The sequence below is a fragment of the Sus scrofa genome, chromosome 8, assembly GCF_054392235.1.
Source record: "Sus scrofa isolate SSC_HxYL_T2T_F1_AM1 chromosome 8, Sscrofa_HxYL_maternal_Yorkshire_Landrace_v2.0, whole genome shotgun sequence".
In the NCBI taxonomy this organism is placed as follows: domain Eukaryota; kingdom Metazoa; phylum Chordata; class Mammalia; order Artiodactyla; family Suidae; genus Sus; species Sus scrofa.
Genome location: NC_139390.1, coordinates 127,402,530 through 127,418,335, shown reverse-complemented (window position 1 = coordinate 127,418,335; position 15,806 = coordinate 127,402,530). Strand labels below are relative to the sequence as shown.

The window sequence follows — 15,806 nt, the reverse complement described above, 5'->3', positions numbered from 1 at the left end:
TTTTCAATAGTGTCTTTTGAAGAGCCAGAAGTTATAATTTTGATGAAGTCCAAGTTAAAAACTGTTCCATTATAGTTTCAAATTCATGTTGTTTATCTCTCTGTTGTGCATACTGTGATGGCTAATTTGAATAAAAGTGATGACAGCAGACATTCTTGCCTTGTACCTAATCATAGGGGAAAAAAACATTAAGTATAATGTAGTTTAGTTTATTCTTAGGTGCATTTTATTTATTTATTTATTTTGTCTTTCTGCCTTTTCTAGGGCCGCTCCCGTGGCATATGGAGGTTCCCAGGCTAGGTTGGTATTATTTCTTATTTAAAGATTAGTAGAATTCTTCAGTGAAGCCTTCTGAATTTGGAGTTTTCTTTGAATCAAGGTTTTTAATTACAAATTTGGTTTCTTACTTTCATAGATATAGGCTATTCAGGTTATCTACTTCTTTAGTGAGCTTGATAGTTTGTTTTTCAAAAAAATTTGTCTATTTCATCTAATTTGTTGAATTTACTGATATAAAGTCACACTAAATTATCCTTTAAATGATCGTATGATCTGTAGAGATGTTCTGTCCCTCATTCCTGATACTGGTAATTTGTGTCTTTTTTTTTTCCTGATGAATCTAGCTAGAGGTTTATTAGTTTTACTAATTGTTAAAGAATAAGCTTTTCATTTAATTGATGATCTCTATTGTTTTAATCTTGTTTCTATTTCATAGACTGGTTTTTGTATTTTTATAAGATGAAAGCTTAGATCATTGACTTCAGATATCTTTCCTTTCTAATATAATTATGTATTGTTATTATAAATTTTCTATAAATACTGCTTTAGCTGCATCCTCCATTCCTCCATGTTGAGTTCTCCTTTTCATTCTGATCAAAATGTTTCCTAACTGGGTTTTTCTTTTTTTTTTTTTTTTTTTTTTTTTTGGCCATACCTGTGGCATGTGGAGGTTTCCAGGCTAGGGGTCGAATGGGAGCTGTAGTCGCCAGCCTACAACACAGCCACAGCAACACAGGATCAGAACCACATTTGCGACCTACACCACAGCTCATAGCAATGCCAGATCCTTAACCCACTGAGCAAAGCCAGGGATCGAACCCATGTCCTCATGGATGCTAGTCGGGTTTGTTAATCACTGAGCCATGACGGGAACTCCAAAATATTTTGTAATTTTTTTTTTTTTTTTATTTTCCCACTGTACAGCAAGGGGGTCAGGTCATCCTTAGATGTATACATTGCAGTTATAGTTTTTTCCCCCACCCTTTCTTCTGTTGCGACATGAGTATCTAGACATAGTTCTCAATGCTATTCAGCAGGATCTCCTTGTAAATCTATTCTAGGTTGTGTCTGATAAGCCCAAGCTCCCGATCCCTCCCACTCCCTCCCCCTCCCATCAGGCAACCACAAGTCTCTTCTCCAAGTCCATGATTTTCTTTTCTGAGGAGATGTTCATTTGTGCTGGATATTAGATTCCAGTTATAAGTGATATCATATGGTATTTGTCTTTGTCTTTCTGGCTCATTTCACTCAGGATGAGATTCTCTAGTTCCATCCATGTTGCTGCAAATGGCATTATGTCATCCTTTTTTATGGCTGAGTAGTATTCCATTGTGTATATATACCACCTCTTCCGAATCCAATCATCTGTCGATGGACATTTGGATTGTTTCCATGTCCTGGCTATTGTGAATAGTGCTGCAATGAACATGCGGGTGCATGTGTCTCTTTTAAGTAGAGCTTTGTCCGGATAGATGCCCAAGAGTGGGATTGGAGGGTCATATGGAAGTTCTATGTATAGATTTCTAAGGAATCTCCAAACTGTTCTCCATAGTGGCTGTACCAGTTTACATTCCCACCAGCAGTGCAGGAGGGTTCCCTTTTCTCCACAGCCCCTCCAGCACTTGTTATTTGTGGATTTATTAATGATGGCCATTCTGACTGGTGTGAGGTGGTATCTCATGGTAGTTTTGATTTGCATTTCTCTTATAATCAGCGATGTTGAGCATTTTTTCATGTGTTTGTTGGCCATCTGTATATCTTCCTTGGAGAAATGTCTATTCAGGTCTTTTGCCCATTTTTCCATTGATTGATTGGTTTTTTTGCTGTTGAGTTGTATAAGTTGCTTGTATATTCTAGAGATTAAGCCCTTGTCAGTTGCATCATTTGAAACTATTTTCTCCCATTCTGTAAGTTGTCTTTTTCTTTTCTTTTTGGTTTCCTTTGCTGTGCAAAAGCTTTTCAGTTTGATGAGGTCCCATGGGTTTATTTTTGCTCTAATTTCTATTGCTTTGGGAGACTGCCCTGAGAAAATATTCATGATGTTGATGTCAGAGAGTGTTTTGCCTATGTTTTCTTCTAGGAGTTTGATGGTATCCTGTCGTATATTTAAGTCTTTCAGCCATTTGGAGTTTATTTTTGTGCATGGTGTGAGGGTGTGTTCTAGTTTCATTGCTTTGCATGCAGCTGTCCAGGTTTCCCAGCAATGCTTGCTGAATAGACTTTCCTTTTCCCATTTGATGTTCCTGCCTCCCTTGTCAAAGATTAATTGACCATAGGTGTCAGGGTTTATTTCCGGGTTCTCTATTCTGTTCCACTGGTCTGTCTGTCTGTTTTGATACCAGTACCACACTGTTTTGATGACTGTGGCTTTGTAGTATTTCTTGAAGTCTGGGAGAGTTATGCCTTCTGCTTGGTTTTTGTTTCTCAGGATTGCTTTGGCGATTCTGGGTCTTTTGTGGTTCCATATAAATGTTTGGATTGTTTGTTCTAGTTCTGTGAAAAATGTCATGGGTAATTTGATAGGGATTGCATTGAATCTGTAGATTGCTTTGGGTAGGATGGCCATTTTCACAATATTGATTTTTCCAATCCAGGAACATGGAATATCTTTCCATTTCTTTCCATCTTCTTTGATTTCTTTGATTAAAGTTTTATAGTTCTCGGCATATAGGTCCTTTACCTCTTTGGTCAGGTGTATTCCGAGGTATTTGATTTTGTGAGGTACAATTTTAAAAGGTATCATTTTTTTGTATTCCTTTTCTAATGTTTCATTGCTGGTATACAGAAATGCAACTGACTTCTGAATGTTAATCTTATATCCTGCCACTTTGCTGAATTTATTAATCAGTTCAAGGAGTTTTGGGGTTGAGTCCTTAGGGTTTTCTAGGTATAGTATCATATCATCTGCATACAGTGACAGTTTGATCTCTTCTCTTCCTATATGGATGCCTTTTATTTCTTTTGTTTGTCTAATTGCTGTGGCTAAGACTTCCAAAACTATGTTGAAGAGCAGTGGTGAGAGTGGGCATCCCTGTCTTGTTCCAGATTTGAGTGAGAAGGCTTTCAGTATTTCCCCATTGAGGATTATATTTGCTGTGGGTTTATCATAAATGGCTTTGATTATATTCAGGAATGTTCCCTCTATACCCACTTTGGCGAGGGTCTTGATCATGAATGGATGTTGAACTTTGTCAAATGCTTTTTCTGCGTCTATTGAGATGATCATATGATTTTTGACCTTTTTTTTGTTAATGTGGTGTATGATGCTGATTGATTTGCATATGTTGAACCATCCTTGTGAACCTGGGATGAACCCAACCTGGTCATGGTGTATAATTTTTTTGATATGTTGTTGGATTCGGTTGGCTAAGATTTTGTTGAGAATTTTTGCATCTATATTCATCAATGATACTGGCCGATAGTTTTCTTTTTTGGTGGTATCTCTGTCTGGTTTTGGAATGAGGGTGATGGTGGCATCATAGAATGTCTTTGGGAGTATTCCTTCTTCTTCAACCTTTTGAAAGAGTTTAAGGAGGATGTGCACCAATTCCTCTTTATATGTTTGGTAAAATTCACCTGTGAAGCCATCTGGTCCTGGACTTTTATTTGTAGGGAGTGATTTTATGACCTCTTCAATTTCATTTCTAGTGATCGGTCTGTTCAGTTGGTCTGTTTCTGCTTGATTCAGTTTTGGCAGGCTGTAAGATTCTAGAAAATTGTCCATTTCTTCCAGATTGTCAAACTTGTTGCCATACAGTTGTTCATAGTATTCTCTTATGGTTTTTTGTATTTCTGCTGTATCCATTGTGATTTCTCCTTTTTCATTTATAATTTTGGTTATTTGGGTTCTTTCTCTCCTCTTTTTAGTGAGTCTGGCCAGGGGTTTGTCAATTTTGTTCACCTTTTCAAAGAACCAGCTCTTGGTTTTATTAATTTTCTCTATTGTTTTTTGAGTCTCTATTTTATTGATTTCTTCTTTGATCTTTATAATTTCCTTCCTTCTGCTGACTTTAGGACTTTTTTGTTCTTCTTTTTCTAATTCGTTTATGTGGAGGGTTAAGTTGTCAATTTGGGATCTTTCTTCTTTTTTGAGAAAGGCCTGGATTGCTATAAATTTCCTTCTGAGCACTGCTTTCGCAGCATCCCATAGATTTTGAGAGGTTGTGTCTTCATTATCATTTGTTTCAAGGTAGTTTTTAATTTCCTTCTTGATTTCCTCATTGACCCATTGGTTTTTTAGTAGCATGTTGTTTAGTCTCCATGGAGTAGGTTTTTTCTCTTTGCTTTTCCCATGTTTGATTTCTAATTTCATGGCATTGTGGTCAGAGAAGATACTTGAGATAATTTCTACGCTCCTAAATTTATTGAGATTCGCTTTGTGTCCCAATATGTGGTCGATTCTTGAGAATGTTCCATGAGCATTTGAGAAGAATGTGTATTCTGCTTTTTTTGGATGTAGTGTCCTGAAGATATCAATTAAGTCTAACTTTTCTATTGTTTCCTTTAGGATCTCTGTTGCTTTATTGGTTTTCTGTCTAGAGGATCTGTCCATTGATGTGAGGGGGGTATTTAGGTCTCCTACTATGATTGTATTCTCATCAATATCTCCCTTTATGTCTGTTAATATTTGTTGTATGTATCTGGGTGCTCCTGTATTTGGGGCATATATGTTGACAATAGTAACATCCTCTCCTTGGATGGATCCCTTAATCATTAAATAGTGTCCTTCTTTGTCTTTCTTTATGCCTTTTGTTTTAAAGTCTATTTTGTCTGATATGAGCGTTGCGACTCCTGCTTTTCTGTCATGTCTATTGGCGTGAAATATTTTTCCCCACCCTTTCACTTTCAATCTATATGTATCTTTTGTCCTAAGGTGAGTTTCTTGTAGGCAGCATATTGAAGGTTTTTGCCTTTTTATCCACTCAGCCACTCTGTGTCTTTTGATTGGGGCATTCAGTCCATTGACATTTAAGGTGATAATTGATAGATGATTATTTATTGCCATTTGAACCTCGGGTTCCAGTTGATTCTATGGTTCTCCATTTTTTTTTTTTTTTTTGGTTGGATGGTCTCCTGTTATTATCTGCTTGAGTGGTTTTTTTTTTTTTTCATTTTTTGCAAATGCAATATTTGGTTTTGGCTTGTGATTGCCCTGTTTTTTAAGTATGCTAACCCCTTCCCATAAATGTGTGTTTTAGCCTGATGGTCCTGTAAGTTCAAACACTTCATTACTATATTAAAATTAAGAAGAGAGACATACATATAAACAAAAAGGGTTATTTACCTCCTGACATCCCTTGCCCACATTTTATGGTTTTGATGACTCTTTTTTAGTTTTTTCTTTTTAATTTTATTTTGTTTGAAGCATGTTCATGATTAAATCTGTATGCTGGCTTATTTGAGTGACTTCTCTCTGATTGCAGTTTCCTCAGTCCTAGTTCTTCCTCTTCTTCTTCTTTTTTTTTTTCTTTTCTTTTTTCTTCCCTTTCCTTCCTTTCTTTTTGGTTTAGAGAAGCCCTTTCAATATTTCCTTTAACCTGGGTTTTGTGTTGCTGTATTCTTTAAGTTTTTGTTTGTTGGGAAAAATTTTTATTTCCCCTTCTATTTTAAATGATATTCTTGCTGGATAGAGTATTCTAGGTTGCATATTTTTTCCTTTGAGCACTTTAAATATCTCTTGCCATTCCCTCCTGGCCTGTAGTGTTTCTGTAGAGAAATCAGCTGATATTCTTATGGGGGTTCCCTTGTAGGTAACATTCTGTTTTTCTCTTGCTGCCTTTAGGATCCTCTCTTTATCACTAACTTTTGCCATTTTTATTATGATGTGTCTTGGTGTGGGTCTGTTTGGGTTCAGTTTGTTTGGGGCCCTCTGTGCTTCTTGTATCTTGAATCCAGTATCCTTTAGATTTGGGAAGTTTCCAGCAATAATTTCTTCAAATATATTTTCCATCCCCTTATCTTTTTCTACTCCTTCTGGAATTCCTATTATGCGTAGATTGGCCCGCTTTATATTATCCCATAGGTCTCTTATATTGCTTTCCAGTTTTTTGATTCGGTTTTCTGTCTGTTGACCAGATTGAGTGATTTCCATTATTCTATCTTCCATATCACTGATTCGTTCTTCTGCATTATTCATTCTGGTTTTTACTGCCCTTAGTTCAGTTTGCATCTCTGCAAATGAATGTTCTAGTTTTTCTTGGCTCCTCCTTATATTTTCTAGTTCCTTTCTGAGGGTATCTGCATTGCTGTTCATATCTTCTCTTAATTCCTTCAGTATTTTCACTATTTCTCTTTTGAACTCCAGGTCTGTCAGACTGCCGAGATCTGTTTCATTGTTGACTGTTTTAGGTGAGTTCTCCTGTTGGTTTGACTGGGAGTGGTTTCTCAGCTTCTTCATCTTGCTTGTTGTTTTCTTTCTCCTGAGGGAGTTGTACTCTCCGTGATCGGGCAGTGTTTGCCTTGTCACTGCCGTGGAATATTTCCTGAGGGCTGGCGTTGTTGGTCAATCTTTTTTGAGGCAGTGTGGCTTTTCTGGAGTGTTGATGGGGCTAACAGTGTTTCTTTGAAGCAAAGGAGGACTTCCTGAGGGCAGACAGGACTGAGAGGTCCACACCGCGATGGTAGCAGATTTCACTTGGCCATGCAGAGCTTGCTCTGGTGTTTTTAGGCTGTGGGGTTCTTGCAGGGGGTTGGCGGTGTTGGGCATCTGCTTTTTAGGGGTGCATCACCCCCTGGGGGCTGGAGCAGCTATCTGGGGCACTGAGAACCTGAGAGGCTCTTCCCTAGGGCAGCCCAACTCAGAAGGACAGCCTGAGAATGTAGGCGGATCTTTTCACAGTCTGGCTGAGCTTGTTGCAGCTTTTCTGGGCTGCAGGGGGTCCTGCCTGGAGCTGGCAGTCCTATGCAGCTGGTCCACTAGAGCATCCCCTGGGGGCTTGGGCGGGTAGCAGGGCCGTTGGAAACCGAAGAGGCTCCTCCCCGGGGCAACCCGACTCAGAAAAACCGTCCGAGAATTAGGCCGATCTATTCACAGCCTGGCTAAGCTTGTTCTAGCTTTTCTAGGCTGCAGGCCTTTTCTCGGGGCTGGTGCTGTTTGGTGCTGCTCTGCGGAAGTGTAGCCCCTCCAAAGGGCAAGCAGGCCTGTGCAGGGACAGCCCCTGCGGTGGTAGGCTTCAGGCAATTGTTGAGGCCAGCCCTCCTGGATGGCAGGCAGCCCCAGGTCCGTGAGAGCGTAGGGCGTGGCGGGGGTGGGGGGAGGGGATGCACTGGGAAGCAGAGTTTTCAGCTAGCTAGCGGGCCTGTAAGCTTGCTGTGGCGTGGGGGGTATTCTATGGGGACCCACCCCTTCTTCTCTCCCCTCCCCAGCACGGGCGCAGACCAGGCTCTTCTCCCAGGTTCCCTCTGATGTGGCTTTCCCCTTCCCCACTCCTGGAGTATTGCTCCCTTCCTCTGCGACAGCTTTGTTTTCTAGTCTCCCAGGCAGTCTCTGCCCCGTCAACTGGTTTCTAGACCTCCCAAGCAGTTTCCGCTCTGCCCCGCCCCCCTAGCCCGGGGACTAATCTCTGGAGCCGAGGTCTCGGTGCCCAGCCCCCACCCAGGCGTCCCCAGGCCCTTTCTCAGGAATTAACCTTCGGAGGCGAGGTCTCGGTGTTCAGCCCCCACCCAGGCGTCTCAATTTTTGGTGACTGCCCGTAGTTCAGATGGTCCGTTGGGTTCTTGACTGGCTTTTCCGTACTCCAACTTACTGCTACACTCTTCTCTGCATCTGGAGATTCCTCCGGTTCGTTTGATCTTTTGCCCGGTAGGTGACTTTCCAGGGTGCGGGATCCCTTTCTCCTCCGCAGTTCCCTTTCGGGAGCCCCCGTCTGGCTCGGATTCGCCTTCTCTCACTCTCCTCTTTTCTCCTGTTCTGCCCAATAATGTCACGAATTTCTTGCCGTTATTGGAGTTTAGGTTCCTCTGCCAGCGATTGGTTGCTGTTCTGTGCGAGTCATTTATGTAATTGTTTTTTAAATTTCTTCTTTGACCAATGGGTTACTTAACATTATGTTAATTTCCAAATATTTGGGGATTTTAAAGTTAATTTTATGTGACTGATTTCCAATTTAATTGCATTGTGGTCATAAAACATACTTTGTTTACTCTGAAACTTTTAAAATTTATGAAGACCTGTTATATGGCCCAGAATATGGCTGACCTTGATACATTTTTTTAAGTGTCCATAAAAAGAATGTTCCCTCTGCTGTTCTTGGGCGGTTATAATATAAATAGCAATTAGGTCAAGTTGGTTAATACTGTCATTCAGATCTTCTATTGCCTTACTGAATTGCTGTCTACTTTTCCTATCAGTTATGGAGAGAGAGGGTTTGAAATCTCTCACAAAAATTCTGGGTTTCTAGATTTCTCTTTTCATTTCTATCATTTTTTCTTTTTTAAATTTTATGCTTCATTTTTATACTTTTTAAAAATCATACATTTTGAAGCTTTCTTATTAAGAATATACCTACTTAGGTTTGTTTTGTCCTCTCGATGAAATGATCCTTTTATTGTTATGAATTTACTATCTTAGGCCCAAACATTCTTTGCTTTTAAATTTATTTCATCTTCATTTCTTTTTTTTAACTTAGTATAGTTGACTTATATTAAATCAGTTTCAGGTGTATAGGTTACTGATTCAGTATTTTTAAATATTACACTCCATTTAAGGTTATTACAAAATAATGGCTATAATTCTTTGTGCTATACAATATATCCTTGTTGCTTATCTGTGTTTTTGGTATTTTTTAAAATTGAAGTATAGTTCATTTACAGTGTTGTATTAATTTCAGGTGTACAGCAAAGTGATTCAGTAATACACCCATGAAATTTTTATTCTTTTCCTTCATAGGTTATTATAAAATATTTAGTATATTCTCCTGTGCTATACAGTATGTCCTTGCTGGTTATCTGTTTTATATATAGTAGTGTGTATATATTAATCCCAAACTCTGAATTTATCTCTCCCCCTTTTTTCCCCTTTGGTAACAATAAGTTTGTTTTCTATGTCTGTGAATCTATTTCTATTTTGTATTTAAGTTCATTTGTATAGTATTTTTTAAGATTCTACATATAAGGGATATTATGACATTTGTCTTTCTCTGGCTTATTTCACTTAGCATGATAATCCCTAGGTCTATCCATGTTGCTGCAAATGGCATTGCTTCATTTTTTATGGCTGAGTAATATTCCCCTGTATTATATGGCATATCTTCTTCATCCATTCATCTTTGGATGGAGATTTAGGTTGATTCCATTTCTTAGCTATTGCAAGTAGTGCTACAATGAATACTGTACAATGAATCTTATGGTTTTCTCCAGATATATACCCAGGAATAAGACTGCTGGATCATATAGTACTTCTATTTTTAGTATTTTAAGAAACCTTCATAATGTCCTCCATAGTTACATCTCCACCAATCTGTTTTAGATATAGTAGTTTGTATCTCTTAATCCCATATCCCCACCTTGCCCCTCTCCCCTTCCCAGTACCCACCGGTATCCACTAATTTGTTTTCTATATCTGTGAGTCTATTTCTCTTTTGCTATATACATTGTTTTATTTTTAGATTCCACATATAAGTGATAGCATACATGTATTTTTCTTTCTCTGACTTATCTCACCAAGTATAATACTCTTTAGGTCTATAAACAATATATATAAGAAAAAATAGAAACAAAAACTCCAAAAAACCTCTCTAGATTCATCCACTTTGTTGCAGATGGCAGAATTTGATTCTTTTTTAATGGCAGAGGAATATTCCACTGTGTATATATACATCTTCTTCCTTCATTCATCTCTTGACACACACTTGGGTTGCTTCTATATCTTGGTGCTATTATGAAGACTGGGGTGCATGGTTCTTTTTCAATTAGTGTTTTCATTTTCTGTTTTGGATATATACCCAGGAGTGGAATTGTTGGGTTATATGGTAGGTAGTCCTATTTTCAGTTTTAGGTTTGAGAAGCATCCATACTATTTTCCATAGTGGCTACACCAATTTACATTCCCATGAACAAGGAGGAGAAGGTTCCCTTTTCTCCACATGCTTGCCAATTTTGTCATTTGTAGACTTTTTAATAACAGCCATTCTTACAGCTGTGAAATGTTATCTCATTGTGGTTCTGATTTGCATTATCTAATAATTAGCAATGCTGAACATCTTTTCTTGTGCCTGTTAGTAATTTTATGTCTTCTTTGGAAAAACATCTATTCAGACCTCCCATTGTTTAACTGCATTTTTTTATTAATATTCTGTTGTACCGTTTATATATTTTTGGATATTAACCCTTTGTTGATCATATTCTTGGCAAACATTTTCTCCCATCTGGCTGGTTTTCTTTTCATTTTGTCAATAGTGTACTTTGCTGTGACCTAGTATGTGATCTATCCTGGAGATTGTACTATGTTCACTTGAAAATAATGTGTATTTTGCATTTTTGGGGGGGGGGTATAATGTCCTGTAGGTATCAATTAGGACTGACTAATATATTGTGTCATTTAAAACCTCTGTTGCCTCATTTTCTGTCAAGATAATCTGTCCACTGATATCAGTGGAGGTGTTAAGGGCCCCCACTATTACTATATTATTGTCAATTTCTCCCTTTATGTCTGTTAGTATTTACTTTATATATTTGGGTGCTCCTGCATTGGGTGTATATATGTTAATGAGTGTAATATCCTTTTCTTGTATTGATCCCCTTTTCATTGTATAATGCCCTTGTCTTTTGTTATAGTCTTTATTTTAAAGTCTATTTTGTCTAATAAGTATGTTACCTTTGCTTTCTTGTCATCTCCATTTGTATGAAATATCTTTTTCTCTCCCCTTACTTTTCAATGTGTCTTTTTCTCTCCCCTTACTTTATCCCTGAAGTCTCTTAGAGGCAGCATATGGAAGGGTCTTGGTTTTTTGTTTATCCTATCACCCATCATATATCTTTGGATCAGAGAATTTAGTCTATTGACATTTAAAGTAATTTTTTTTTTGTCTTTTGTCTTTTTTAGGGCTGCACCTGTGGCATATGGAGGTTCCCAGGCTAGGGGTCGAATCGGAACTGTTGCTGCCAGCCTACACCAGAGCCACAGCAACGCCAGATCCAAGTCGCATCTGCAACCTACACCACACCTCACAGCAATGCTGGATCCTTGACCCACTGAGCGAGGCCAGGGATTGAACCCACAACCTCATGGTTCCTAGTCGGATTTGTTTCCGCTGCTCCACAGTGGGAACTCCTGAAGTAATTGTTGATAGGTATGTACTTATTGCATTTTATACTTATTTTCCAGTTTCTTCTCTGTTCCTTTTTTCTATTTGTTTCTCCCATTGTTTTTTGATGATTTTCTTTTGTAGTATGATTGAGTTCCTTTCTTTCTGGTATTTGTGTATCACAGGTTTTTGATTTGTGGTTACATGAGGTTCATATATGTTGACCCATAATTATATCTACTTGCTTTAAACTGATAACTGTTAAAGTTTAAACAGATTTAAAAGGTCTGCATTTTTTACTCCCTTCCCCCATATTGTTTTTGATTTTTTATTTTACATCTACATGCTTATCCCTTTGATGTTTATTGTAGTTACAGCTGATTTTACAATTTGTTTTTAAATTTACTATTTGATTTTCAATACTTACTATATATGTGCATTCCCTATTGGAATCTTCCCTTTCCTGTAGATTTTTAACTTCTATTTAGAGAAGACCCTTCAATATTTCTTTTATGATAGGTTTAGTATTGATGAATTCTTTCAGTTTTATGCCTGAGAAATTATTTCTCTCTCCTTCTAATCTGAATGATAATCTTGCTGGGTAGAGTATTCTAGGTTGCACATTTTTCCTTTCAACATTTTGAAAATATACCACTCCCTTTTGGCCTGCCAAGTTTCTGCAGAGAAATAAGCTGGTATAGCCTTGTGGGGATTACCTTGTCTATGACTCTTATTTTTCTCTTGCTGACTTTAGAATGGTGTCTTTAATCTTTCCCATTTTAATTATGATAGATCTTGATCTGGGTTTGTTTGGGTTCATATTAGTTGGAACCCTTTGTGATTCCTATACCTGGATATCTATTTCTGTCTTTAGATTTCAGAATTTTTCACCCATAATTTCTTCAAATACATTTTTGATCCTTTTCTCGCTCCCTTCTCCTTCCACAACCCTTAAAATGCAAACGTTGGCACATTTTGAATTATCCCAGGAGTTCCCATTGTGGTACAGCAGAAACAAATCCAGGAACCATGAAGCTGCAGGTTCGATTCCTGGCCTTGCTCGTGGGTTAAGGATCCAGTGTTGGGGTGAGCTGTGGTGTGGGTTGCAGATGTGGTTCAGATCCCAAGTTGCTGTGGCTGTGGTGTAGGCCAGCGGCTACAGCTCCGATTGGACCCCTAGCCTGGGAACCTCCATATGCTGCGGGTGCAGCCCTGAAAAGCCAAAAAAAAAAAAAAAAAAAAAAAAGGCCAAATTATCCCATAGATCTCATATTATGCTTTCCTTTTTTTAGAATTTGCCTGTCTACTGTTTTGATTGGGTGATTTTCAGTATTCTATCTTCCAGGTCACTTATGCATTCTTCTTGTCATTTAGTCTGCTAATTCATTGCTTCTAGAGTTTTTTTTTAACTCAAGGAATTGGATTACCTATTTTTGATTTGGTCTTCTTTACAGTTTCTAGTTCCTTGTTAAAATCATGTGTTTATACCAATACTCTTCCTTAATCCAATTCAGCATTACCAACTTCTTGAACTCATTGTCTGGTGAACTGATCTCTTTTTCATTATTTTTTTCAGGGTTTTTATCTTGCTATTTCAATTAAGAGTAGCTCCTTTGCCTTTTCATTTTACTTAACTTTCTCTTTCTCTGTGGACCTAGGTGGAATAGTTAGCTGTTATGGTCTTGATCAGCAAAAGATGTGGGAACATCCCTGTGTAGACTATTTGTGCCTAGTGTCCTTTTTGGAAGGGTTGGATTCGATATGGACATGTCACATCTTTCCTCAGGTCTCTGTCACCTTAATAACAGCTGTGGGTGGTGCTGGAGGAGCAAGACTTCTCTGCTTAGTGGCAGTCATCATCCTGTCAGGGATGGAGTTTGCTCCCAAGCTGCTGGAGCAGAAGCCCTGAGGCTTGGTCTCGATCTGGTTCTGTTCTAAGTTTGTATGTTTTTCCTTTTTCATGCACTGGGGCTTTTGCCCAAAAGGACAAGAGTACTGAAATAAGTGGGGCCCATGTGCTTACAAAGGTCTGACAAGCTGCTGTCCAATGTCTGTGACTCCACTCAGATGCATCCAGAGATAATGTCTTCCCCTGTTGTGGTGGTCCCAGATCTGCTGCAAGGTTGTGGTGTGAAGTGGGCATGGCTGGAGCATTTGCTTGGCTAGGTTTGGGGATCCTGGCGTTGTGGATGCAGGAATTGAAATGGCTGTGCTGACATCAGCAGTCTGGTCTCCTTGTGTGGAGTAGGCACCACCAGTGGCTGCTGCCGCCTCACCTAGACCATTCCCACCCTAAGGTTGCCTCCGTGTCCGTATATTGAGTCTTCCCAGGTCCTAGGTTCCCCATGTGCGAAGCTGTGGTGTGAGGAGAGCAGGCAGGGGTGTTCTTAGCTGTTTGGGGAACATGGTAAGGTGGCAGTTGCTAGGGCAGATTGTTCTATTTAGTGTCAAAACCAGCACCCCTACACGCCTCACAAGTGGGGTCTAGGCCTCTTTAGTCTGTGCCAGTGGTTCTCCCAGCAACCAAAAGGGTCTGTCTCCTCTGCACAGGACCCCAGGACTGGGATTCCCAGTCTCTGGCTCGACCCACTCACTGCCCATGAGGTCTCCCCTTTCCTCTTAGTCCCTTCACAGGGGCACAAATTCTGATAAAATGCTTTTCTTCCAGTCCTATTCAATTACATGGGAATCTTAATTGCAGGCTTGGTTGTATAGGAACTCCTCTGCCAGTTTCCATTTAGTTTTCTGTGACAGTTGTTCTACATATAGATGTATTTTTGGTGTGTCTGCAGGAGGTGAGCTCCACATCCTCTTACTCAGCCATCTTGATCCCCTTCCTTCTCTTCTGGTGTATTTTATATTTTGGTTATTGAATTCTTCATTCCTCACTGAGTCTTTTAAAAGAATGTTTCCTGCTTCCTTGTTAAAATTCTCACTGTGTTTATCTTTTCTCTCATTCACTATCATTCTTACTAGTAATGTTCTGAATTCTTTACATGGTAAATTATTTCATTATTTTTTCAGGTTTTTTTTTTCCTTGCTTTTTCAATTGACATCAGTTCCTCTATCTTTTCATTTTGCTTAACTTACTCTGTCTCTATGAATTTAGGTGAAACATTATCTATTGTGGTCTTGAAGTGATGTTTTCAGGTGGGAACATCCCTATATAGTCTGTATATACCCAGTGCCTTTGGTTGAAGAGCCAGATTTAATGTGGACACAAGTCTTCCCTTAGGGTATGCCAGTAGCTATCACCTTGACAGGAGATGGAGGGGCTAGGGCTTGAGCCAGGTGTGAGGTGGGGCTTCTCCCCTGCTCACTGGTCATAACCACCCTATCGGTGGCAAGGTTAGATCCCAAGTTGCTAGAGCAGAAGCTCTGAGGGTTGGGTTCCTTTCAGTTTGTGCTTTCTCCTTCCGCACTGGATCCTTTGCCCTAGAGGGGAGCAGTGATGAAGCAAGTGTGGCCCATGTAGGCTCTTGGCTCATGACAGAGTATGGCCTGTGGAGCTCGCCATAGACTGAGGTCCAAGCTGACTCTGATGTATTCCCTGTGCAGGCAATAGCAATTAGTGCTCTCGCTCTGCATAGATGTAGTCCAGGGGACTGAATCCCCTTCATCACAACTGACCACTTCCTCCAGGTTCCACTGTCCCTGTTCTGGGTGAAGCTGCACCACAGGGCAGGTGGGGCCTGTGTGGGTTCTTGGTGTATATCAGGGTATATGGACCAGCTGCTGTCAGCATTCCAGACTGCTTCTGATGTGCTGCCTGAGTACACAACAATGGCCACCCTACCCCACCCAGAAGCAATCCCTGATCTGACTTAGCTCTGTCTCCCCACAGCTGAACTCTCACCCCGGTTGTGGGAGCCCTCACTCCAGTGAGGAGCTGCAAAGTGAAGTAAGTAGGGCTAAAATATTCACTCAACTCTGGCTGGGGTCTGTGCTGGGAAACTGGGCAGCTACTGGAGCCATCTTTCATCTGCCCTCTCCACCCTGCCTTAGGGGCAAGCAGAGTTCTTGCGAGCAGAGTTGTTTTCCCACAGCACTGCTCTTAGTCTCAGAGGTCCTCCAAACAGCCAAAGGGCTCATTTTCCCTGTATAGGACCTGAGGCTTGGGCTGCTGAATAAGTAGGTCAAACTACTCACTCCTGAGGGTGAACCTCCCCCCATGTATTCTCCATTTTCTTCTGCATCTTCTCCATCGGTAACAGGTCCCAGACCTGATCTCCTTTCTTCCCTTCCCATCTTATTCCAGGTGAATATTTCTTTTTTCTTTTGTAT

General features: G+C 39.8%; 1 protein-coding gene across 5 annotated transcripts in view; it reads left to right on the top strand.

Annotated features, from left to right (window-relative positions):
- C8H4orf17 (chromosome 8 C4orf17 homolog) overlaps nt 1-15,806 on the top strand; it is a 350,193-nt gene that overhangs the window by 292,613 nt on the left and 41,774 nt on the right. The window lies entirely within an intron of this gene.